This window comes from Lepidochelys kempii, chromosome 12 (genome assembly GCF_965140265.1).
Source record: "Lepidochelys kempii isolate rLepKem1 chromosome 12, rLepKem1.hap2, whole genome shotgun sequence".
Lineage (NCBI taxonomy): Eukaryota > Metazoa > Chordata > Testudines > Cheloniidae > Lepidochelys > Lepidochelys kempii.
The window spans coordinates 31,503,502-31,527,995 of record NC_133267.1 but is presented as its reverse complement, the minus strand read 5'-3'; positions in this window follow the sequence as shown (position 1 = coordinate 31,527,995).

Genomic DNA, 24,494 nt, shown 5'->3' with positions numbered 1-24,494 from the left:
TGTATTCCCTCCCCTTGTAAAGTTCTGTGAGTCCTACTGTACAGGCTGATGAGGGAAAAGGGGGAAAACACATCTCCTGCAATGGGACTAAACTCTGGTGTAGCAGTCACATTGCATGAAGTCTCATTGCAGTACCAGGACCCAATTCATTTGAAAAACCTCTACAAATGATCTTTTCTATGCACAGAAATGTCCTGATTTAAAAATCTTGGGGTCTTAGAAAGCGTTTGAAATCCCATTGAAAAGTTGGGAATATTTCTTTTCCAAGGGGCTAAAGGTCTCATTCCTAACTCAGATGGGTGATGAGATAGCAGACCTTGAATGTGTAGTGACAAGTATTGGGCCATGGATGGATAATGCCCTTCTGTGCCCATGGGCAGATGTAATTTTGATGTGGATGGGATTCCATATTTAGTAGGGAGAAGGAAGACATGAATCTCTGGCCTTCTGATTCATAAATGAGGGTGGCTGTTTGAAGCTGCTCAGAGGTTAGATATGATCCAAGGGAACAGGGATCACTAGGCAGAGGGCACCTGAGTAAGTCACAGGTTCATGCTAAATTCAGTGTATTACATGGCTCTGGAATTTGTAACACAGATGCCATCTATGCCTTGTATAACACCGAAGCTTGTGTTGCATATTTGTTGTAGTAGGCCAGTAAATCGGAGCACCTCCCCCATTCCATACTATATTACCCTCCTAGTGCTGCTTTGAAAGTTAGAAGATTGGCTGATGTGCTTGCCAGTGCTCCAAAGGGACATCTCTGAGGACTTGGGGTCTGAGTATTGTTAGTATTTATTATTTGTATTGCAGGAGCATCTAGACACCCCAATCATAGACCAGTGCCCTACTGAGCTACGTGCTGGACCAACACAGAACAAAAATAGGATCTCTGCCCTAGGGAGCTCACAATCTACTTAGGCAGTGACCAACTGCACATATGCCCTCTGTTATACAGGAGGTTGGACTAGACCAGCGGTTTCCAAACTTGTTCTGCCACTTGTTCAGGGAAAGGCCCTGGCAGGCCGGGCCGGTTTGTTTACCTGCCACGTCCGCAGGTTTGCGGGGAGCTGCTGGAAGTGGCGTGGGCCGAGGGACGTACTGGCCGCCGCTTCCAGCAGCCCCCATTGGCCTGGAGCAGCGAACCGTGGCCACTGGGATTCACAATCGGCCAAACCTGCGGACGTGGCAGGTAAACAACCCGGCCGGGCCCACCAGAGCCTTTCCCTGCACAAGTGGCGGAACAAGTTTGGGAACCACTGGACTAGAGGATCACAGTGGTCACTTCTGGAATGTATGAATGTATAGCTAACATATAAAATAGAGGCTGCTCCTTTTTGAGTAGATACATTGCCTTGCTTTTTTTCCCCAGCCTCCCTGAGCCATCCTGCCCTCCACCTTGTACTGCTTCTCGGAGCATGGGGATCAATTGCTAGAATTTACCCCATCATACTGACAGAAAACATGATAAAATATCCTGTGTATAGAAAGAAGGTGTGTGAAAACTTTGAACAGCATTTCAGCTGGTTAAAAAAACCCTCTTATCCAGTAACAAATCAAACAGCGTGTCTGAAATGTAAAAATCTCATTCCTTTCATATTGCTGCTTATCCTGTGCACTCAAAATGTATGCTCCTTAATGATACTGCTTTTTGCTTCAGGCAGAGAAATGCCCTTAAAAGGTTTAAACCAGCCAAAGAATACTTGCAATTAATCTTCTCACATGGTATTAAATATTCATTTTTATGGAAAGCTAATAGATCTTAAATAAACAAAAGGAACAGGATCTACAGTGGTTTTACAGACCATAATTTAAACTTGAGCCTGAGCAGTAATGTTAAAATGATAAACATGTTGTATGTGATATGTGACTGTTTAATAATGATGTTATTGAGCACAGAGATTACACCCATGTTAGATGTGGTTTTGAGGAAGATACCTGGAGTATAGAAAGGTTTTCAAAGGCATTTTTCTTGCTAAGAAATAGCCAGCTCGTTGTGTACTTCTCTTTTCTAAGTATCTTAAAAACACATCAAGTTTTTCTCTTTCTAATACAGGTTTTAGAAGTGTGGTTTATCTATTTTTAAGATCTCTGCCGCTGAGAAAAGGACTCAAATTGATGAGGGTTTTAGACTTTTTTTATTTATATCTTTATCAATAAATGAATATATATAATATACACTTTTAGATGTGTTTCTAACTTAATGGTCTGATTGTGAAATACTGGCAAGGGCCATTTTGCCTAACATCTAATTCTGGAATTACCTCACTGATGCTATCATTTTCCAGAAGAGGACCAAGGAGAGGTTTTGAGGGGTGAAAGAAGAACTGAGCTTTAGTACTTAGATGAGACCAGTGCTTATGTTAAGGAAACAGTCACTTGAGGCAACACCCAGCCTTATCTGACCTATGAATAGACAAAATAAATAATATCCCTTTACCAAATGAAAAATACCCTCTAAAGACCAAAGACAACAATACCAATAGCATAGTCCCCAAAATCCCATGCAGGGGCAGTGGTTTGGGACTAACTCAGAGGGATCAGTATGCCTACTGATCACCACCACCACTTCCTCTTCCAGCAGACGCATAAAAAAACTTGACGCACACTGATCTCTAATAACAGCGTGGCCGTGTCAATATACTGTAATAAAATCATGTCTGATGAGGCATATTCAAAGGCAGCAAATTTAGGATTATTAAAAGGTAATCTTTTTTTTTTTAAATGCAGAACTAACTTGTGGAACTCATTACCACAAGATTTTATGGAGACATGTAGGATTCAAAAGAGGAATAATTGTTACATGGATAATGTGACATCCACAGTTATATTACATAAGACAAATGATATGTTCTCATTATCCATACACTTTCTAATCCTTTTTTGAAGCTTATGATGATCTTGATATCAATTTTCTATTCAGGAAGAAGATAAAATTCTCATGGTTCAGGGCACAAGCCGACCACTAACAGCACAATCCTGCAAGCAGAAGTCAATGGGACCACATGTGCTTAAAGTTAAACATGTGTTTAAATATTTTGCTCAGTTGGGGACATCACTGCATCTTGCAGGAAAAAGCCTAAATGATAGGGCCTAAGAAGAACTTGCATCTGTGCGCTGCCCAGTTCAGTGTTTCATGCATCCTTAAAGCTCTGCATATCTGCGGAAATCCGCTTTATTTCTGCGGACCATTTTTACAGATCGCGAATCGGAAGCAGATACAAATTTTGTATCTGCGCAAGGCTATATGCATCTTCCTCTGAAGCATCTGGTATGGAGAAAAGACAGGATGTTTCACTAGATGTGCCTCTAGTCTGATCCAGTAGGGCAATTCTTATTGTCCTTTATCTTTCCTCAAAAATACATTATCGCCTATACAAGTTAAGAAAGAACAAAAAAATGTTAGAAACTTTTAATAAATCCCATTCAGAATACTAAGAACAGCAGTTAAGAGTACACTGACATAGTATTATCCCCTGAATTATGGACAACCATAGGACCGTGCCAGGTTGAAGCTTAATACCAGAAATAGAATAAATTGATTCAAGAAGTCAATTTGAACACCACTGTTCAGCCTGAGTGCAGCTTCAAGTCGCTAATGATTAAATGTTACTTCTTTATAAGTTTCATTCTGGCCAAAAACTCTCTTGCATTATTATTTTCATAAATGAGGTCTCTAAGTAAACACATTTTATATATGAGACAAATACCAGTCACTTCAGTTCACTTATTGTGGTCATGATCACTCTGGCAAGATTACAGGAAGGGGGGGGAGAAATGAAATAAATCAGATATTTTCATGATTGAATGTTTTGAAAGGATCAGAAAGCAACACATGATATCTTCCATTTCTGAATTACATATCAGTTAGTAGAAAGAGCCAAATTTTCCAAGAATCCAGCCAAAAGTTGGCATTTGATAGATGAGCTTCATGTGGAAGGACAAAGGCAAACTATTCCACTTAGGAAGGAACAATCAATTGCACACACACAAAATGGGAAATGATTGCTGGGAAGGAATACTGCGGAAAGAGATCTGGGCATTATAGTGGATCATAAGCTACGTATCAGTCAACAGTGTAACACTGCTGCAAAAAAAGTGAACATCATTCTGGGATGTATTAGCAGGAGTGTTGTAAGCTACAAAGACACGAGAAGTAATTCTTCTGCTCTAATCCGTGCTGATAAGGCCTCAGCTGCAGTATTGTGTTCAGTTCTGGGTGCCACATTTCAGGAAAGATGTGGACAAATTGGAGAAAGACCAGAGTAGGGCAACAAAAATGATTAAAGGTCTAGAAAATATGACCTCTGAGGGAACATTGAAAAAATTGGATTTGTTTATTCTGGAGAAGAGAAGACTGCGAGGGGACATGATAACAGTTTTCAAGTACATAAAAAGTTGTTACAAGGAGGAGGGTGAAAAATTGTTAACCTCTGAGGATAGGAGAGGAAGCAATGGGCTTAAATTACAGCAAGAGAGGTTTAGGTTGGACATTAGAAAAAACTTCCTGTCAGGGTAGTTAAGTGCTGGAACAAATTGCCTCTGGAGGTCAGGGAATCTCCATCATCGCAGGCTTTTAAGAAGAGGCTGGAGAAAGACCTATCAGGAACAGTCTAGCTATTATGTAGTCCTGCCTTGATGTATGTTATTTCTACAAAGTTTTGTGGGTGCTGCACCCAACTTCTACTGCAGTCTAGAAGTAAATGCCACAAAAGATCCCTAAGAATGTTGCCTCTGCAAAGGTAGAATTTCCTGTTCCACAATGGTTTCCATGCTGGATTCTCCAAGATAGTCCTGATAATGTCCTGGTAATAGTTTATTACGGCCTCTGAAGGTCTTGGTAGTGACTCCGTAGGAAGAATCTCATGACTACACAGTTATTTTGGCTGTAAACATAATGTTTAAAGATAATTCTTATCATAAACTGAGACAAAAATTAATTTAGTTGTAATGTTCATTACTCACTTTTTCATCTTCCTTCTGAATGGTGAAGATCAGTCATATGGGCCAGCCCGCCAGCAGCTATCATGGTGCAACTACTGCTACAGGCCATCCTATTAGATTTAGGATTATTTTCTGGTGTGACTTTAAGAGATTTCTTTGAGGTCCTTCTATGCAACATAGTCACCTGGACTATTACCCATCCAATTTTAGTTTGAACATTTCTCTTACTTTTCTTTGGAGCAGTTCAGCTCGACCAATTTAGTTTGACACAGCTGCCTTTTGACTGACACATAAAATATAAAAAATCCTGCTGAAATGTTAGTTTCTGCTCTGTAACCAGCCATCTCATTTCCTGCCTTTATATGCACAAAGTAAGACCCTCCTAGGTCTTTCCTCTTGCCTTTTGTTGATTTCGCAATCAACACCAATGGATTTTAATAAAGCAGTGAAAGACTAATAGAACATTCTGAAACAGGATAGCCACATAGGTTATCTTTTGTCCCCATTGATAGGAGTTACTGGTGAGGGGGAAATGCCATTTCAATGAGGATGCTTTCCTTTGGGTCCAATGACTAGGCTTTCCTTTGAGCAGTGCCCATGAGAGTGTTGTATCATTGGATAGATTGGTGCAATGATTCCAAGACATCTTCTGCACAGATGTAGAGACACACACTTTTGGTTTTCCTGAGCTGATACCAGGGACAACCATGAGACTCCTAGCAAGGCAACCCAGCATATGTAATTGCTATGGAAGGAGCAAACAAAGAGATATAAGTGATCCATTAAATACACTTTCTGGAGATATCGCAGCAAGGAAGGCACCAAATGTTCTTGTTAGAAGAGCAAACAAACAGGGTCAGCATCAGACTGAAACACCAAAAGCCCTGATCAACATTATATCACCTGAAGATATCCCCATTAACCAGTGTTATTGTCTCTATTAAGAATTAGTCAAGGCTACTTAGTATCACTGGCTATTTAGCTGGCTTCCTGAGAGACATCCCAACTAAGCTGATTTCCCACTCGGTGTCTTCTACCTTAGCCTTCAAATCCTTACTCACATGTGCAGTCATAAGTCAAGCAAGCAGTCCCACTGGATTCAATGGGCTGGGTCCTCCATGCTCTGAGTGTCCCAAGCCTCTGTTTGCCAGAAGCTGGGAGTGGACAACAAGAGATGGGTCATTTGATGATTCCCTGTTCTGTTCATTCCCTCTGGGGCACCTGGCACTGGCCACTGTCAGGATACTGGGCTAGCTGGACTATTAGTCTGACCCAGTGTAGCCGTTCTTATGTTCTTATGTCAATCGATTTAGCTCTATCACCTTCTCTCCTGATTGATATTCACAGAAGATCAGGCTTAAAGTGACTACTCGAAGGAGAAAAGGTTTGCAGAAGCAGACTCTACATGCTGAGCAGAGGGTATGTACTTCATACCCACAAGATCTCTATTTTACTGGTCTCAGTGTGGCTGATCTATTCATTCACTGACATTGCCTGGAGACAAAGAAATGAAATGGGTCAAGTTACCTTAAGGCTAATGATATTAATAAAATGTAATGCAATGTGGCCTGTAGTCCATAAATAACATAAGAGTCATACAGAAGGGAGAGCACAAATTCCAAATTCCGCAACTGAAGCAAAACCAGAAATTCGGGACTGACTCTGTTTCAAAGCAAGTTCACATTTGCCTTGATTTCTATCATTTATAATCCTGGAAATTAACCTTGACATCTTTAAATTGCCAGTGTTCCAAGTTTCCTAATGTATTCTTTCCATAGATCTTCCCCTGCTACCCTTTTTGTGATCTGAACAAGATTTTTCAAGACATTGTCTGGGCTGATTTCTGCAGCTTGATAAAGTACCATGACTTCTTTCTACTTTCTCTGTGGAATATTTGCATGTTGATTTTTTTAACATGGCTGCATGACCTGTTCCACTTTGTTCTGATGGAAAAAACAGATGGTCACTGAACATAACAAAACGTCCAAGTGGATGACAGAATGTTAAGGAGGGAAGATACCAAACCCAAATGGCTGATTCTCTGTTCCATCTTGTGGAAACCCTGGGATAGCATTAACTCATGTAAACTATTAACCTTTTTGTAGTTAGCCGTCTGATAAAGTGTGTCTTGTCTTGCTTAGTTTTTGTTTGACTACAGTATAAACACAAGAAAACCAAAGCAGTTCCCTGGCCAAATCTTCTCAAATAGATTTCTGCTGGGAAAGGTTTGGGAAAACAGAAAGTGAGACTAAAACTAATGAGCCTGCTATGCCTCCAGTTTACACTTGCGTGAATCAGAAATGGTTCATTTGACACCAAGGGAGTCATGCTGGTGTAAAACACAGAGTAAGTGAGAGGAGAATTAGGTTTTATGGACCTGAACCTGGGCACAGCTTTGCTATTTACTTCAATGTGAGCAAGGCTGGGGCCTTACACACGGATTCTCAGCAGGTGTAAATTAGCATAGCTCCATTGCTACTAGAAAATGACTCATCCAGATGGTAAACTAAATACCATATTGGGCCTGATTCTCATCTCACTTGAACCAAATTTACATCAGTGTAACTCCATTTATTTCAGGGGATTCATTCCTGAATCTGGCCCATAGTATTCAGAGACCGCTAGGCAGTGTGTAGTTTACAATGCCCAACTCAGCCACCACCTGCTGCTCAGATTGCACTTGTCTCATCTAACCTTGGAAAATGTTAGCACGAGGGATTGTTGTGGTGGTGATGAGAATATGTGTGTTTATTTGGGGTGGGGGCAGCCTAATGCTTGAGTAAAAACGTCCATTTGCCATAGAAAACTGTCCTCCTGCCATGTGTATTATCAATGGCCCTGCCATCAGCCGTGTTAATTGCTCTCTCATTCTGGAGAGGTAACATGGCACTTTATGAATTGGAAAAGAGTTTGTGGAAAATATTTTTTAAAAATTATTAATAGGCTTTCTTTGGGGAGACAGGTGGAGGGTATGTGAAGTAGGAACCCCTCTTGAATAGAATCTAGACGCCAGCTGTTGAGAAAAGGAAGAGAGATCGTATGAGGCTAAAGAGCAAAGGTTGAAAAGAGGAGGCATTAGACAGAAAAATAATTAATTTAAATACCATTTTTTCTCCTGATGTGGTTCATATCATAACTGTTTGAGGAGGCATGAGACGAGGGCTGAGATGATGAAAACAATGTCAGCGCCTTCAGGCATGCTAGGCCACTGACAGTATGTTTTGATGATGTAAGATTTGTAATCAGGGACAAGTAATAGGTTTAGAGTATTGGACTGAGAGTCAGGACTCTGAGATTTCTTTCTCACACTGACCAGCTTCATGGGGAAGGTTCTTAGGGTAACTCTACACCACGATTAAAAAAAACCCCACAGTAGCAAATCTCAGAGCCTGGAACAACTGACTTGGTCTGGCAGGACTCATGCTACGGGGATAAAAATAGTAAAGTAGGTATTCCCACTTGGGTTGGGGCCTGGGATTTGAGACTCATCCCCCCCCACCAGGTTTCAGAACTCGGGCTCTAGCACAAGCAGGAACTCTATGCCACTATTGTTAGCCCCATAATGTGGGCCCTGCAAGCACAGGTCAATTGACCTGGGCCCTGAGACTCACTGCCATGGGTTTTTTGGTGCAGTGTAGATGTACCCTTAGGCTCTCAATGCCTCTATTTCCCTATATGTTAAATGTGCCTTTACCAGTCTTAGCAAGACACTGAGGTCTCTGTAGGAAAAATGTTGTCCATGTGCAGTAATTGCTGTAGCAAAGGATTATAGAGATGGGCTGATCTCTGAAAATCCTGACCGGATGCTTCTAAGTAGCAATCCTGCAACTCCATGGCCCCATGGGAAGGATTCTGTCCCCTTCTCTCACCTGCACACACAGCCCCTGCACGGGGTCATTACACTGCAGAAGGGATTTGGCCCGAAATCAGGTAGTGTCGAACCCTCTGAGGTAGAAAGCCTTGTATGCTGATGGCCCACTACAGCTGGTAGCTATGATGCAGAGACGCTCATTTCAAATGAGCACTGCATACTGTGTGAACCCTATAAAAGGTGACACTCAGACTGGGGGTGGTCTTGAACCCTTAACGACTGCTGACTGTGGCTTTAGGCAGCCTACACCCCTGTCTTCATCTCTGTAACTTTTACTGACTAAGAACTACAGCGAATGATTTTCCAGAGATCCAGGCAGCCGTGAATGAACCTCCCTAAAGGAAAGGAAATAATAATCCTGTGTGCTCGGGTTCTTTTCTTTACCTCCTCCCCTCTCAGGATACTATTCTATGGGGAGACTATGCCTATCTATTTCCCAGTAACAGATCTTCAGGATAATTACATACCCCTGTTTGTTAAAGCCAGTGTTAATTGTAAACAGAATAGGCCATGTCCTCAGCTGGTGTGAATCAGTGTAGCTCCATTGACTTAAGTGGCGCTACACCCATTTACACCAGCTGAGGATTGGATCCCATGTTTGCATTGCGTCCTTGTCTTTTTCACTTAGATTTCATCTTACAAGGAACAGAGGTTTTGTTTGGGGCGGGGTTTTCAGCTGCTTTTCCTTATTCCTCAACAGATAAGAAACTTTCCAGCATTTTTTGCACCTGTAATTTCTTTTAACAATCATAGACATTGTGCTGCATAGGTGAGATGCTCCCAGGAATTGCATTATACTTTGAACACTGCATTTAAAACATGCCCGTCCTACAATAGTTACCATTCTTAGCTATTTAACTTAGGTACTACAGTATAGCTACAGATGAAATGTGATCTACTGGAGAGAAGTTGCTTGACTTTAAACTCAGCATCAAGCAATTTAACATGATAATTGACGGCTGCTAAACTATTCCACCTACTGCCTGAAACACAGTTTATTTTGTCATTCAATGAATTGCACGTCAGCCCCTGAGAAGTCTGTTTTATGACTAGGCAAATGTGGTTCCCTGTTTTTATGAACAAAAGGTTGTTTGCACAAAATGTTCAGGAAAAGAAATTCTGTAGAGGTGTAGCAAAATATTAGCAAATAATTTCTTCTCACTGTGGTGGAATTCCGCCTTGTTCTGAGAGCCTTCCCAGGGCCTACACACTTCTGTGCGAGCAGAACTTAAGTGGCGCACAGACCTTGTAAATTTTACATTGGGTCCAATTCAGGAAATCATTTAAGTATGTGCTTTCTATTCAGGAAAGCGCATAAGCAGTGCTTAATTTTAAGCATGTGTTTAAGTCCAATTGACTTCAAAGTTAAACATATGCTTAAGTACTTACCTGAATAGGGATGCTCTCCTGAGTTTGAACCCATGCGTGCACAGCTCTCTCTGGAGGTCAGGTTCAAGGGGCTAAGTAATGCTGCACGGTTCCCACCGGCATTAGGCTTATTTCACATCCCTCCCTTTCATGAGAGTTACATTCATCCACACTATTAGAAAAGAAACCTTAAAATGCATAAACCTGCCTTGTAAAGGAGAGTTTCCATCTTCGTCCTTAACTTTGACATTGAAGCAAATGTGCATGTCTCCAGACTTGTATGCTTCAGCTCTTGAACCAATAAGCTTTCTCTTAAATTTGCCTTTTATAAAACTTATTTGGGAGATTTCCTACTGGCAGGACATGAAACTAACAATCTTGTATTGTTTTAGACAGGCCAAAGCCTGAACTATATTGGAGTTTGCCTGAATAAGGAGTGCATGAAAACGGAATTTAAAAACCCTAAGGACCGCTATATCTGGCCCATGGTATAATATACCTTTTCCCCCTTGTGTATTGCAGATTTAAAGTGAATTGATTTAGTAAACATCCCAAGGCCTGCTAAAATGGCCTCCAAATGTACTCGCAAATAATTGCATCAGCAGTTAATCATATGGACAAATGATAGCCAGCTAAACCACCTGACTGCAGATAGTTAAGCACTTAAGTGCTTTCATTTGTGAGTGCAATTAATTGTGTGTATAAAATTAGAGATGCAATTATTTATGAGCACAAAATTGGGCACCAAGATGAAGCCCCTTTAAAAGTCAGCACCCAAACATACAACTCTGTCAAGTGATTGGTATCAAATAATAATGGCTGGAGAACTTGTATATAGATGAGGCGTTTGCTGCGGCCCAGATACTGAACCCAATAATGCAAGTCTTCTGTGCATTGACCAATAGGAGTTCCACACACCAAGGGTTTAAAGGATTGGTTCCTATACCTATGCATCCCTGAATATACGTGCAAACCAGAACACATTTCCCAGTACACTAGGCTATTTCAATTAACAGCAATACTGTGCTGTCTTCTGGGTATGAGATTTAAAACATTGTGGCTACTTGGTTATCCCATTTTCTTCCTGTTTCATTTATAGCAATGAACAAGACAATGGTCTATAATCCAGTAAAGTTAAACTTCTACAGCTATTTTTGGATGCTTTTTTACCTTAAAAAAACTGGTCACTGATTATTCTTCCACTTGGTTCTGTTTTTCAAGTACTATATTCTAGCTCACTGCTCACATATCTGGAGGAACTGAACTGTTAAGAGCAGCTTTTGGAGTTCAATTATATATACAAAAAATAAATTATGCAATTATCTGATATGCAGTTACACAGAGTAGCAACACACACAAATTAACAGTGCCAGATCAAGTGCACATGGTTCTAAGAGAACTTATGAAGTGAAGTGATATGCAGCTGTGTCATCAACCCCTTATAAGCTGAAGGGTGGAGGAAGACACCCTTTGAAGATTCTACAGAGTACAGTGGCTGTAAACACACTTGCAAAGATTTTTGCAAGATCTATATCAAGAAGTCAGCAATTCAGAGAGAAGTGAATGATTTCCCAACCCAGCTTTATGAATGGAATTCCTAATTTCTTATTTCACTACAATCCAATGGTTCCTTATGGTATGTTGGACATCTCAACCAAAGATTTCAGATAAATCTTGGTAGTATAGCCTGTTCAGTCTTAACTTTCCAGAATTTAAACTCATAAAGACTCCAAGGTGCCTTCAATTTCTTAAAAAATAAACATTGTTTTTAATGTTTTTTTTAAGTGTCTGACATCCTAGTTTGAGAAGCCTATCATACTTTCTGTATTCAAATATGGCGGTGCTGTGTAAACTGTTCCCACACAAATCTGCCACTTCACTTTAATCATGCACTTAAGCAGATGCTTAACGTTAAATACATAAGTAAACCCCCACTATCCTATACAGGGTTCTCTCTGGAGGAGAAGCTGCCAATCACGCCAAGTTTCATGGAGGTAATGGGATGTGAATAAATATTTTTGTAGATGCTAGACTGAGACAACTAAACTTATGTCATATTTTACCTAAGGCTGAGTTCAACTCAGATTTCCAGATGTGAAATGCCTATAGACTCGTTCAGTACACCAGCCATCTCCCTAGCTCCCTTCCTAGTTTACACTTGTCTGGGGATTACAGAAATATCCATAGTTGTGTTTAGAGCTCAGTGGAGTTCTTGAACCAAGTTATAGTATATATGTTGTGTTAGTATATATCCCTTTGTGTCTCCAAATGTTTCCAAAGATGAACATTATTCAATATGAAAATATATGAACTGAGGAACACAATTTTGTATTTATTAACATATTCCGTTAAGTAATACTTCATTTAAGAAGAGGATCCTGATTTTGCCAAATGGATAAATGAGATTGGTGTATGAAATTTTTCTCTCATGTAGATGTGTTCTTAAACTAGCCACAATTTGGACAATAGAGCTACAACTTCCCTGCTTAGTCACTTGCTCGATTCAACACCTAGGAAGCCCCAATGCACAGCTACAGACTAGGGACCGAATGGCTAGGCAGCAGTTCTGCGGAAAAGGACCTAGAGGTGACAGTGGACGAGAAGCTGGATATGAGTCAGCAGTGTGCCCTTGTTGCCAAGAAGGCCAATGGCATTTTGGGATGTATAAGTAGGGGCATAGCGAGCAGATCGAGGGACGTGATCGTTCCCCTCTATTCGACATTGGTGAGGCCTCATCTGGAGTACTGTGTCCAGTTTTGGGCCCCACACTTCAAGAAGGATGTGGATAAATTGGAGAGAGTCCAGCGAAGGGCAACAAAAATGATTAGGGGACTGGAACACATGAGTTATGAGGAGAGGCTGAGGGAGCTGGGATTGTTTAGCCTGCAGAAGAGAAGAATGAGGGGGGATTTGATAGCTGCTTTCAACTACCTGAAAGGGGGTTCCAAAGAGGATGGCTCTAGACTGTTCTCAATGGTAGCAGATGACAGAACGAGGAGTAATGGTCTCAAGTTGCAGTGGGGAAGGTTTAGATTGGATATTAGGAAAAACTTTTTCACTAACAGGGTGGTGAAACACTGGAATGCGTTACCTAGGGAGGTGGTAGAATCTCCTTCCTTAGAGGTTTTTAAGGTCAGGCTTGACAAAGCCCTGGCTGGGATGATTTAACTGGGAATTGGTCCTGCTTTGAGCAGGGGGTTGGACTAGATGACCTTCTGGGGTCCCTTCCAACCCTGATATTCTATGATTCTATGATTCTGTCCATTGACTTGAGTGGGATTTTGCTCAGGCCTGTATAGAACAGAAATATTTAAAAAAAACACCTCCAAAAGGGGCAAATTCCTGCTTGATCAGGATCCAGAGGCTGACCAATTTTGCATGACAGAATGAAACTCCAAAATAAAACACTAATGTAGAAGATGCTACATACCTTAAGATTTAGAGATTTTTAAACACCAGAGTGAAAATGAATGAAAAGAGTTTTCAAATTCATTATTTCATAATAAAGACTACCTGATTGTCACATATTTTTAGTAATGGAAGGATGTAGCATATCTCCAGTTTAGATTACATGGCAGGAAGCAAATGTTATGAGTTTTTGAAAGAGCATAGAACATCAGATATAGCATCTTAGAGATGCAGTTAAAGGCTAGAGGTCTCTTTCCCTCAACTCTGCCTTCTCTTTCCCATCCCTGTCCTCCATGCTAAGGGAACACAATGCATTAGTTTTGTGCAATAAGCAGGATATTGTCCAGGTCTGTTTGCAACAAAATATTATCAAGTTGTTTTGTTTTGTTTTTAAATACAGACCAACAGCAAGGTTCATAGTACTGCATGCAGATGTTACAGGGACACAAAAGTACAAGATAAGGTGCTTCCTACCACAGGAAGACTATCTTAACAGTGGGTTTCGCAGCTGATATTTACGAAGGAAGGAAAGTCAAAAGCAACAACAATTAATTTAATAGTTAAAGCTGGGATTTTTCAAAGATGCCTGTGGGAGTTAGGATCCCAATTCCTGCTGATTTTCAATGGATTTTGGCAACAGTTTGTCCTACGTTCTTTAGAAATCAATGCCCTAAAGGTTTTTCAACTACATTTAAATGGAAAGACGTGGGGTTGGGGGTGGGGGGGAAGGAAGCATTGTTTTATAACAGGGATTACAGAGTAAAAGGACTATAATAGTAATAAGGCAAACCAGTTTATAAGAGTTGCTGGTCTGCATTGTTTGTCATTCTCAACAAAATTGCTGAGCTTTGGGAGTTTGCACATACATTTAGACCAATGGACTCTGATGAATATCTGGGACTTTCTGAATGTCTTTTCAAATGGGTGAGTCAGTCCCCTGTTCTGTGATGCTATGCTTCATGAACTCATTTACACAGCCTGTGTAATTTGAACTATATATATATATATCCATGATGTTCATGCATGTTGACTGTCTCAACGGTGAGGGCAGGGTTCATATTGGAAAGGGTGTTAACGGCTTCACTCAGCAACTAAGGATAATGACCCTTCCACTTCTAGGTGAGTGGTTCAAGCCTTGAACTAGGTCAGTAGTATCAGGTATCACTGCTAGCTCACAGTTGCCCAGCAGCCTTAAATCAGTTGGTTGTCTCAGGGTGATTCTCTGTTGATGAGTACAAAAGACACCATCCAGTCTCAGCAAAGAGGTCAAGGATTGAATGAGGATGGAACTACATCCTACTTCTGACAATTGGATGCTGCTGGTCAGAGTCAGAGTGCACGGTAAAGTGGTGTCAGGTGGCTTGCACAACTTCCATCCATGCTGGACTTGTTAGGACTTTATCCCCTCTCGAAACTTCACTGGCAGTAAAACTGCATAGAAAGAGCAAAAGGAAAGGTATTACACAAAAATGAAATTACGGATTGTAAAGATCCTTGACTAACTAGTGTTTTCAAACTGGGTTAAAGCAGATTTACAGTAATCTGACATGAGGTAATCCTAGTGAAGTTGCAGGAGAGCAGAAATTAAGTATTTATTTGGGGTATTATGGCACCTTGTGTAAGATATTATTAAGCACTGTCAGTCATTCGTTATATATTTATTTAAAAATAAGAACTTAAAAGAAAAGATAAATTTCAGATTAAAATGTAGTTGGTGTACATGCATAATCCATGCTTTTCCTTCCGTAGCATTAATAGAGCCTGTCTTCCAGAACAGAGAGAAATGTATGATTGAAATCAGCAGAACTAAGACCTAGAACTATTAAAAATTCTCAGTTGCTTCCAGTATAGAATTTCAGATAGAGCCATTGATTTGAGTGGAACAGTCCTCAATTATTATAACTATGCCCTAAAAAAGAGTGTTGTGGCAAAATGAAAACATGGGGTACGGAAAGCATTTGGAACCGCTGCTTCCAAATGCCCAGAGATGAAAGAAAGAAAGAAAGAAAGAAAGAAAGAAAGAAAGAAAGAAAGAAAGAAAGAAAGAAAGAAAGAAAGAAAGAAAGAACCATCATTAGTGATGTATCATCAGCAAAGGAAGCCAGCTGAAGAACTATCTAACTAGGAACAACAGTGGAAGAAGAACCCACAATGAATGAGACTGCCCATGCATTGCTTACGGGTACTGATCCCTGATAAAAATTACTGACTCGGATGAATATTTTATTGTAATATTCACCTTCTTATTATCCCTGACTCCTTTACTATCATGCATTGCTGCAAGGCCTTTCACTCCCAGAATTCCCCTGTTCGGAGCTGAGACCAGGAACACACAATCATAGAAATGTAGGGCTGGAAGGGATCTTGAGAGGTCACATAGTCTAGCCTCTGCACAGAGGCAGGACCAAGTGTGTGTAAACTATCCCTGACAGGTGTTTGTCTAACCTATTCTAAAAATATCCAGTGACGGGAATTCCACAGCTTCCATTGGAAGACTATTTCAGTGCTTATAGTTAGAAAGATTTTCCTAATATCTAACCCAGATCTCCCTTGCTGAAGATTAAGCAAATGATTTCTTGTCCTACCTTCAGTAGACATGGAGAACAATTGATCTCCCTCCTCTTTATAACAGCTTTAACATATTTGAAGATTTATCAGTTCCCCCCTTAGTCTTCTATTCTCATGCCTGTTTTTTTTAACTTTTATTTTTGTTGCTCTCCTCTGGACTCTGTCCAATTTGTCCACATCTTATGAAAGTCTGGCACCCAGAACTGGACAGACTACTCCAGCTGAGGTCTCATGGTGCCAAGTCTTACATAGGACACTCCTGTTAAGACACCCCAGCAATTATATTAGTCTTTTTAACAACTGCATCACACCATTGGCTCATATTTAGTTTGTGATTCACTGTAACATCCAGATCCTTTTCAGATGTACTATTGCCTAGCCAGTTATTCACCATTTTGCATGTGTGCATTAGATTTTTCCTTCCTAAATTCAGTACTTTATTTTCAGTACCAATTCTCCAATTTGTCAAGGTCATTTTGAATTCTAATCCTGCCCTCCTGGGTTGTTGTCATCTTCAAATTTTATAAGCATATTCTCCCCTGCATTTATTCAAGTCATTAATGAAAATATTGAGTAGTTCCAATCCCAGGATGGACCCCCATTAGATACATCATCCCAGTTTGACAGTGAACCATGGATAACTACTCTTTGAAGGCAGTCTTTCAACCAGTTACACACCCACCTTACAGTAATTTCATGTAGACTACATTTCTCTAGTTTTCCTATGAGAATGAATGTCATTTGAAATTTTGTTCTGTTCTAAAAATCAAGATATATCATGTCTACAGCTTCCCCGCTATCCACTAGGCCATAAGCCTATCAAAGAAGGTGATTAGGTTGGTCTGGCATGATTTGTTCCTGACAGATCCATGTTGGCTATTCCTTGTAACCCTATTATCCTCTAGTTGCTTACAAATTGATTGTTTACTAATCTGTTCCAGTATCTTTCCAGCTATTGAGGATAGACTGGTCTATAATTGTCCAGGTTGTCTCTCTTTCCCTTTTTAAAGATACGTACTATGTTTGTCCTTCTCTAGTCATCTGGGACCGCACCCGTCCTCCATGGTTCTCAAAGATAATAGTGAACCATTCCAAGATTGCTTCAGCTAGTTCCTTAAGTTCCTTAAGTACTCTGGGATGAATTTCATCAGGTCCTGCTGACTTGGATCTAACTTATCTAAACACAGCACTGCTGAGCCTATAACCTGCTTGAAAGGGCCAGCACACCCTCTGGGGGAGGGTGGCGTGGGATTGGAATAAATGGGCTATGAAGGTCTTTAAAACATATGTAGAAGAAAATATACCAATGAAAATCACATTAAAATGCATTACAAAATTGCCAAAGGCCTGGCCTCCAATCCATACAAGAATTTATAAAAAACCAAAACCCTCCAGTGTCAAGTTGCAAAGGCGTTCCATCCGAAATGCTACCCAGCACACTCTGCTTATGCCAAGATAATGGAATTTTGAGCCTTAGCTGCAAATTTCCATACTTCTGTGGGTTTGAGTTATATCCTTCTGGGGTTGCGGGGGGTTGGCTTTTTGTTTTTTGGTTTTTTTTTTGGGAGGGGGGAATGGGAAATTTTAGTGCCTGGAAAATTTGAGGCATTAAAAAGAACCTATATATATATATATATATATATATATATATATATATATATATATACACACACATACATACATACAGATATACAGCGAGAGAGAGATGTAGGAGGGGAGTTTGGGTTTCTTCTGAATCCCAGTCAAATTCTGGAAAACAGAACCAAACCTCAGAACCAAAAAGACCTTCATAATTTTTCAACATTTCTGCTAATGCAGAGACCCAAGGGTTAGTTTACATTGGGAAACCCTGACCCCTGGCTCCAAAAGGTTCAATTAGTCAAAATGGTTGGCAGATGGAAAAAAAATAATTAAATTCCATGCACTGTTTTGTATAATAAAAATAGACTCAAGACACAATGGCCTTACCTTGAACTTTTAAAAGCCTATGTCATATAATGATAAAAAGGGAGTCGCCTTTTAAGACCTGGATTATCTACCAGCAGGCATGCAGAGTGCCAGGCTGCACTGCAAAGGAGAACATGTGCAGCAACCTCGCAGGCTGAAATCATGATCATTAGCTTAATGATTTTAGCTGAGAATGAAGATGTAAATTCTGGAGAGAAAAATATGACTTTACATGGATATTATGAGACGACCGAAACATCACAACAGTAACAATAATAAATAATCTGTTATTTAAAGTGATGCTGAAACCCATGGAAATTTTCAAACATTCTGCTTAGAAATTACTCTTCCTAGATATTATATAGTTCCTGAAACCAGTGGGAAATGCAGTTGCAGAGGACCTCTGATCAACAAACTAGGACTCTCAAATGATTTAAAACAATAATCACAATTAATCACAAGATTAAGAAAATAGTCATGATTCATTGCAGTTTTAATCACACTGTTAAACAATAATGAAATACCAATTCAAATTTATGATGTCTGTCTTTTTTGATTTTTTTCTACATTTTCAAATATATTGATTTGAATTACAACACAGAATACAAAGTGTACATGGCTCACTTTATATTATTATTTTTTATTACAAATATTTGCACTGTAAAAAAGATAAACAAAATAAATGGTATTTTTCAGTTCACCTCAAACAAGTACCATAATGCAATCTCTTGAATGTGAAAGTGCAATTTACAAATGTAGATTTTTTTTTTAACAGAACTGCACTCAAAAACAAAACAATGTAAAATTTTGGAGCCTACAAGTCAAACCATGAAGGGGCATATGATATCTGGCACATAAATACCTTGCAAGGCTGGCTACAACAATGCCATGGCAAGACCTGTTCTCACTTTCAGGTGACATTGTAAATAAGAAGCTGGTAGCATTATCTCCTGCAAATGTAAACCAACTTGTTTGTCTTAGTGATTGGCTGAACAAGAAGAAGGACTGAGTGGACTTGTAGGCTCTAAAGTTTTGCCAGATCCTGAGCTGATAGAAAAGTCCATAATTCTACCATCTGAGGGTCTAGGTCATAATGTTTACTAATGTTTTCCAGAAAGTATCAGCCAATCTATAAGGACCTACATTTAGTTGGTACGGGTTCATCTGTATAATATCCACACTTGTAAACCTATATTTTCACATGTATTCGTGGCAGCTGCACATACAACTGAATATTCTGTGTGTGCATGCAAGTGGGTATTTAGATGTGGAAAAATAAGTCCATTACAGTCATTTCAAAGCCAATGAAACTTTGAGTATGGAGATGAGGCACCTGACTGCTTCCTACTCCCTATGCCCTTCTTTCTATTCTGAGACCTCTTTCTCAGCAACAGGGCTTCCCTCTTTTTCCATTCTCTTTTTCTCTTATACCACACCTCCTCGTAGGTTACTATGATCCAGCTCTCAACTCGGATTGTTATTTCTGCTGCTTCACATGTTTGCCTGATGACAATACTGTTATGCTACATTCTTGCATGATAGTGCTAACCTAGGGCAAGAGTAGGAGTGCACTGGGAGGTCCCTGACATGCTATCATGAAGAGTGTGAGCAGCACTGGTGCAGCACTGTCATGCCAAGATTTTAAGCAGCCATGTTCACAATTTGTTGGATTGCTCTGATTGTTTCATCATTTATATGTAGAGGGATGACAAAAAAAATGGCTACAGAATTTACACAGGCGAGATCTGGTGCTGCACTATTTCTACTTAGCTGCAGGAAAAAGGGACAGGTAAGGACAGCTGGACAAAAGATTCATATCACATCCAGATCTGAGCTTCCCTGTGACCATTTTGCTCCCCAGACAGCTGTCCACTCCCCAATAACAAGCCTTTGGAGTCTGATGGTTACTGTTGTTGTCTTCAGAGAGAACTTTTCCTGGGATAGGGCACCTGCCTTAATTTTCAGTGAGTACAAGCTGACCGCCATCCTGTATCTTCGGGGTGGTGGCCATGAAGAGTCACTCATGCCATCCAAATCCCAAAAATGTTCAGAAGCATAGGAGAGCATCAGCTGTTCTACTAAACCCCAGGTAGATAGCATCGTAATATTCATTTTGTGGCTGCTATGGAACCAAGCTAACTCTTATGGGGGCATGTCTACCTGTGGGCTTAGCATATCACCTTCCACAAAAGAAGGAGAGTTTATTTTTCCTATTGCTCTGTGGAGTGGTGGGTGGAAGGAGTGATAGTCTGTTTCTTCTTTCTCAGAAGTCCCTGTGTATTTTGGAGAAGGTGGGGATGGTGCTTTGTTTCATGATTCCTAAAAGGATCCCTTTATTGGTACCCTAAAATTTGGGAATTGACACTTGGCATACCCAAAGATCCAGAAAGACCAGGCCCGAGTTCACTTTCCCCTCTCCAAAAACAAGCTGCAGGACCCAGTCCATCCTAAAGCAAGCCATGTTGTGTTGGAGCAGCATGGTATAGGAAACAAAGTCAGTGCATAGGCTGTATTGCACACATTGTGGGTAAGCAGATGGGCTCCAGCCATGTGTAAGAGTAGGCAAGTCCTATTATCTGTTATGGTGATGGGACATGCACAAAACACACTGGTAGAATATCAGCAGAGTTCTCCCCCCCCAAGCTGGGCACCAGTGATGCTGCCATTCACAGTGAGCACTAGCTTTAGGCTGAAACCACAGAATATTTTGATCCTGGAGGCATCAGCAGTAAAGAGTGTCAAAGTGTTCTCTGGGCTGGCCTGAAATGTGGCATTCTGCTCATGAAGGCAGGGTTGCTTTTGTACAGATCACATCCAGCCGCAGAGCTGGGTACCCATTGCTGCTCATGCTGCATGGGCTTTTTGATATATGTCACAGACAGGTTTCAATGCCTGTTTTTCTGGGAACTCATCAGTAACTATGGCTCCACATATCTTTAGAAACAAAATCCTGTCCAACCTGAGAACCATGGTGTGACATTATTGACATGAACTGTGACTGTATAAATTATTGTTGCAACCAGGGTCCTATACACCAGGTCTTGTACAGAGGAGGTCAAGTGGGGTGTCTATGGAAAGGTTGTCGTTTGCTGGTTATGATTATGCTGTGTGTATGTGTGTATCATTTTTGTATTTGAAGTTACGAATATTGGCTATGTACTTGTATCTCAATGTGTTTGATTCTAAGTAGCCTCAGTGAAGCCTTTGGGCAGCTTCTTGAGAAAGGACTATTCTCAGTAAGTGCCCAATCAGGAAACACTTAACTGACAATGGACTTTGGGATATGCCAATCCACATCTGAACTTTCCTGGGAAGGTTCAAACTAATATTTAAATAATGGCATCGACCTGCAAAAAGTGGAATCATTCACAGACATGTGACTTGCCCAGATGGCTACAAACTCCATCTTGTTGCTGTGATTTTGCACAGGAGAACAAAGGGGTTTCCGCCCACAGGAGAAAGAACGTAAAAGGCCCTGGAAACCTCTCCATTTTGTCTTCAGCTGGCTTAAGAGGTGACCTCTCCACCCCCAAGAAATGCCTGCAAGAAACTGGAACAAAGGACAGTAACTATAGGGGTGTGAGTGATTGCTGGACCCAGACTAGGAAGGAGTCCAGTCTGTGAAAGAAGCTTATTGGAACATTGCTAAGAGTGAGATCTATCTGTATGCATTTTCTTAATGTCTTAGGTTTAGACTTGCATGTTTTGTTTCATTTTGCTTGGTAACTTACTTTGTTCTGTCTGTTATTACTTGGAACCACTTAAATCCTACTTTTTATACTTAATAAATTCACTTTTTGCTTATTAATTAACCCAGAGTAAGTAATCAATACCTGGGGGAGCAAACAGCTATGCATATCTCTCTATCAGTGTTATAGAGGGTGGACAATTTATGAGTTTACCCTGTATATGCTTTATACAGAGTAAAACGGCTTTATTTGGGGTTTATACCCCATTGGGAACTGGGTATCTGGGTGCTGGAGACAAAAGTACCTGCTAAGTGGCTTTCAGTTAATGCTTTTGGGGGGACATGGTTCAGACCTGGGTCTGTGTGGTAGCAGGCTAGTGTGTCTGGCTCAACAAGACAGGGTTCTGAAGTCCAAAGCTGGTAAGGAAAATGGGCTCAGAGGGTAAGTCTCAGCACACTAGGTGACGGTCCCAAGCAGGTTTCTGTGAATCATGTGATTGATCCTTATAAAGGGAAAAAAGGAATTTACCCATCTTTAGGTTTGATATTGACATCCCTCACCTGCATGCTGGCCTGAGCCCACTTCATACTGTTACCCATATAGCCAGTGCAAAGGCTTCAGGTTTCATATCCAGCGTCTCAAATACACTTCACCTCCGGCATGAAAGTTCTGGAGGAAAATGATAAAATGATCCTTTTTGTGTGATGTTTTGTAACTGAATGAAGCCATAAGATCTCTTGTGAAATGTACTGCACTGAAAGCTTCTGGGTTTTCACCAGCTGAGCTGCCATGCCAGCTGGCTAAGAGGAGATTGTCATGATCAATTTCTTTTTCTACTTTTCTCACCCATCTCCCTATAACTCACTATCCCCACTTCGATTTATTTCTTTTCACTAGCTTCGCTCTAATTCATTTCTTTGGTAATAAAATGGATAGGTTTTAATGCACACACACACACAGAAACAATCTTTAGTGGCCTTATCTCAAAGCCAATCAGAACTCAGCTCTCTAATCTGCTAATTAGGAAGTGGGGGGAGAAAAAGTATTATGCTGAGGAATGAGGCAAAATTGGAAAGCAACAGTTATTGCTGTAGCAATGGATGCAAAAAAATGTTGGAGAATCAAGTCTCTTCTAATAGTTTTTAGCACGTTGCTTCATCACTTTACTTTCAGGAGTTTGGGCCTGGGGTACTTGGTTGATTTTTACTGCCAAATGCTACTACAATCATGTTCTGATCTTTTGCCAAATCTTGGGCAATATCTAGGTGAACTGATATAAGGCAATGTGGGTAGATTTTGACCACAACTGGGGTAGTCAGGAGGTCTGTGAATTTAATGAGTGCAGCAATATGAGTGGAGCATTACTAGGTTCATGGGGAATTCTAGTTGTGGCCACTGGATTTACAGAAAAGAGAAATTCTAAATACATAACACATAGCGCATAATACACACAGACACCTTCCTACACAAAAGGGCCAAATTCACCCTTGGTGTAATACAGTGAAAGTCAAAGGAGAAATTGTGCTTTTAGAGATTAAATGAGTTTGCTGGATTCTAGCTCTTACATTAACTCAGCTCAGTACATTTGCAATCATAATGGCTGTGTTTGCTTAACAGATGCTCACGAATCATGTGGAGTTCAGATTTACTATATCCATCAAGATGCAAATCCCAAATTTAGTCCCCATTGCCCTGTTGATAAGAATATTGCATATAGGTAGGGATTTTGTTTCTCGCAAGCCCTTTTTAATTTGCTTGTTCATTTTATTTATTTTTGTTTCCCAATTTCCCCATCTTTCAGTAATATGTTCTGCTAGTAAAGACTGAGAGACGATTAACACGTTACCCCACAACTGACCTCGAATGGGAACAAAAGAAATTGTCTTCTCAAGGGCTGAAGTATAATTCAGACACTGAGCTAACTCTGTAGAGGTCCTTTCCTGATCAGACCCTGCCAGCTGTATTACTAACCCTGGAAACATTTCTGCAGTGTGTATTGATAGCAAAGTGTGAAGTGTGTACCATGGGGATAATGAGGGATTTAGCCTTCCATGCCACTGGTCCCTCAACTCTCATAAGCAAGACAAACAAATGCTTTGTATCTTAGAAGAATTGGATAGTAGAGGCAACTCGAGTGGCTTCCTTGCTAGCCACCAGCAGGAGAGTGAATTTGTGTGGGGGGGTGGAGGGTGAGAAAACCTGGATTTGTGCTGGAAATGGCCCACCTGTTGATCACTTTAGATAAGCTATTACCAGCAGGACAGTGGGGTGGGAGGAGGTATTGTTTCATGATTTCTGTGTGTATATAAAGTCTGCTGCAGTTTCCACGGTAAACATCTGATGAAGTGAGCTGTAGCTCACGAAAGCTCATGCTCAAATAAATTGGTTAGTCTCTAAGGTGCCACAAGTCCTCCTTTTCTTTTTTCCTTGCTACACTGGCTTTTCACCTGGGGGACTACGTTTGCTGATCCTGCCCAGGTTAAAATGACTGAAAATCAATTTGATTTGACAGCTGTGAAAAAACTGGGTGTACAAACTGTTGAGCAACAAAGGCTCTTCAAGCGGATACAAAATGAGAGACAAAGAAAGACCACTGTCTGTGATCTTTCTGCATGCTTTCAATTCAAAGCAGTCTAGCCAGCCCTACTCCAATCAGATATGACCAGCCTGTCTCTTTCACAACACTTCCCATCTTCCCA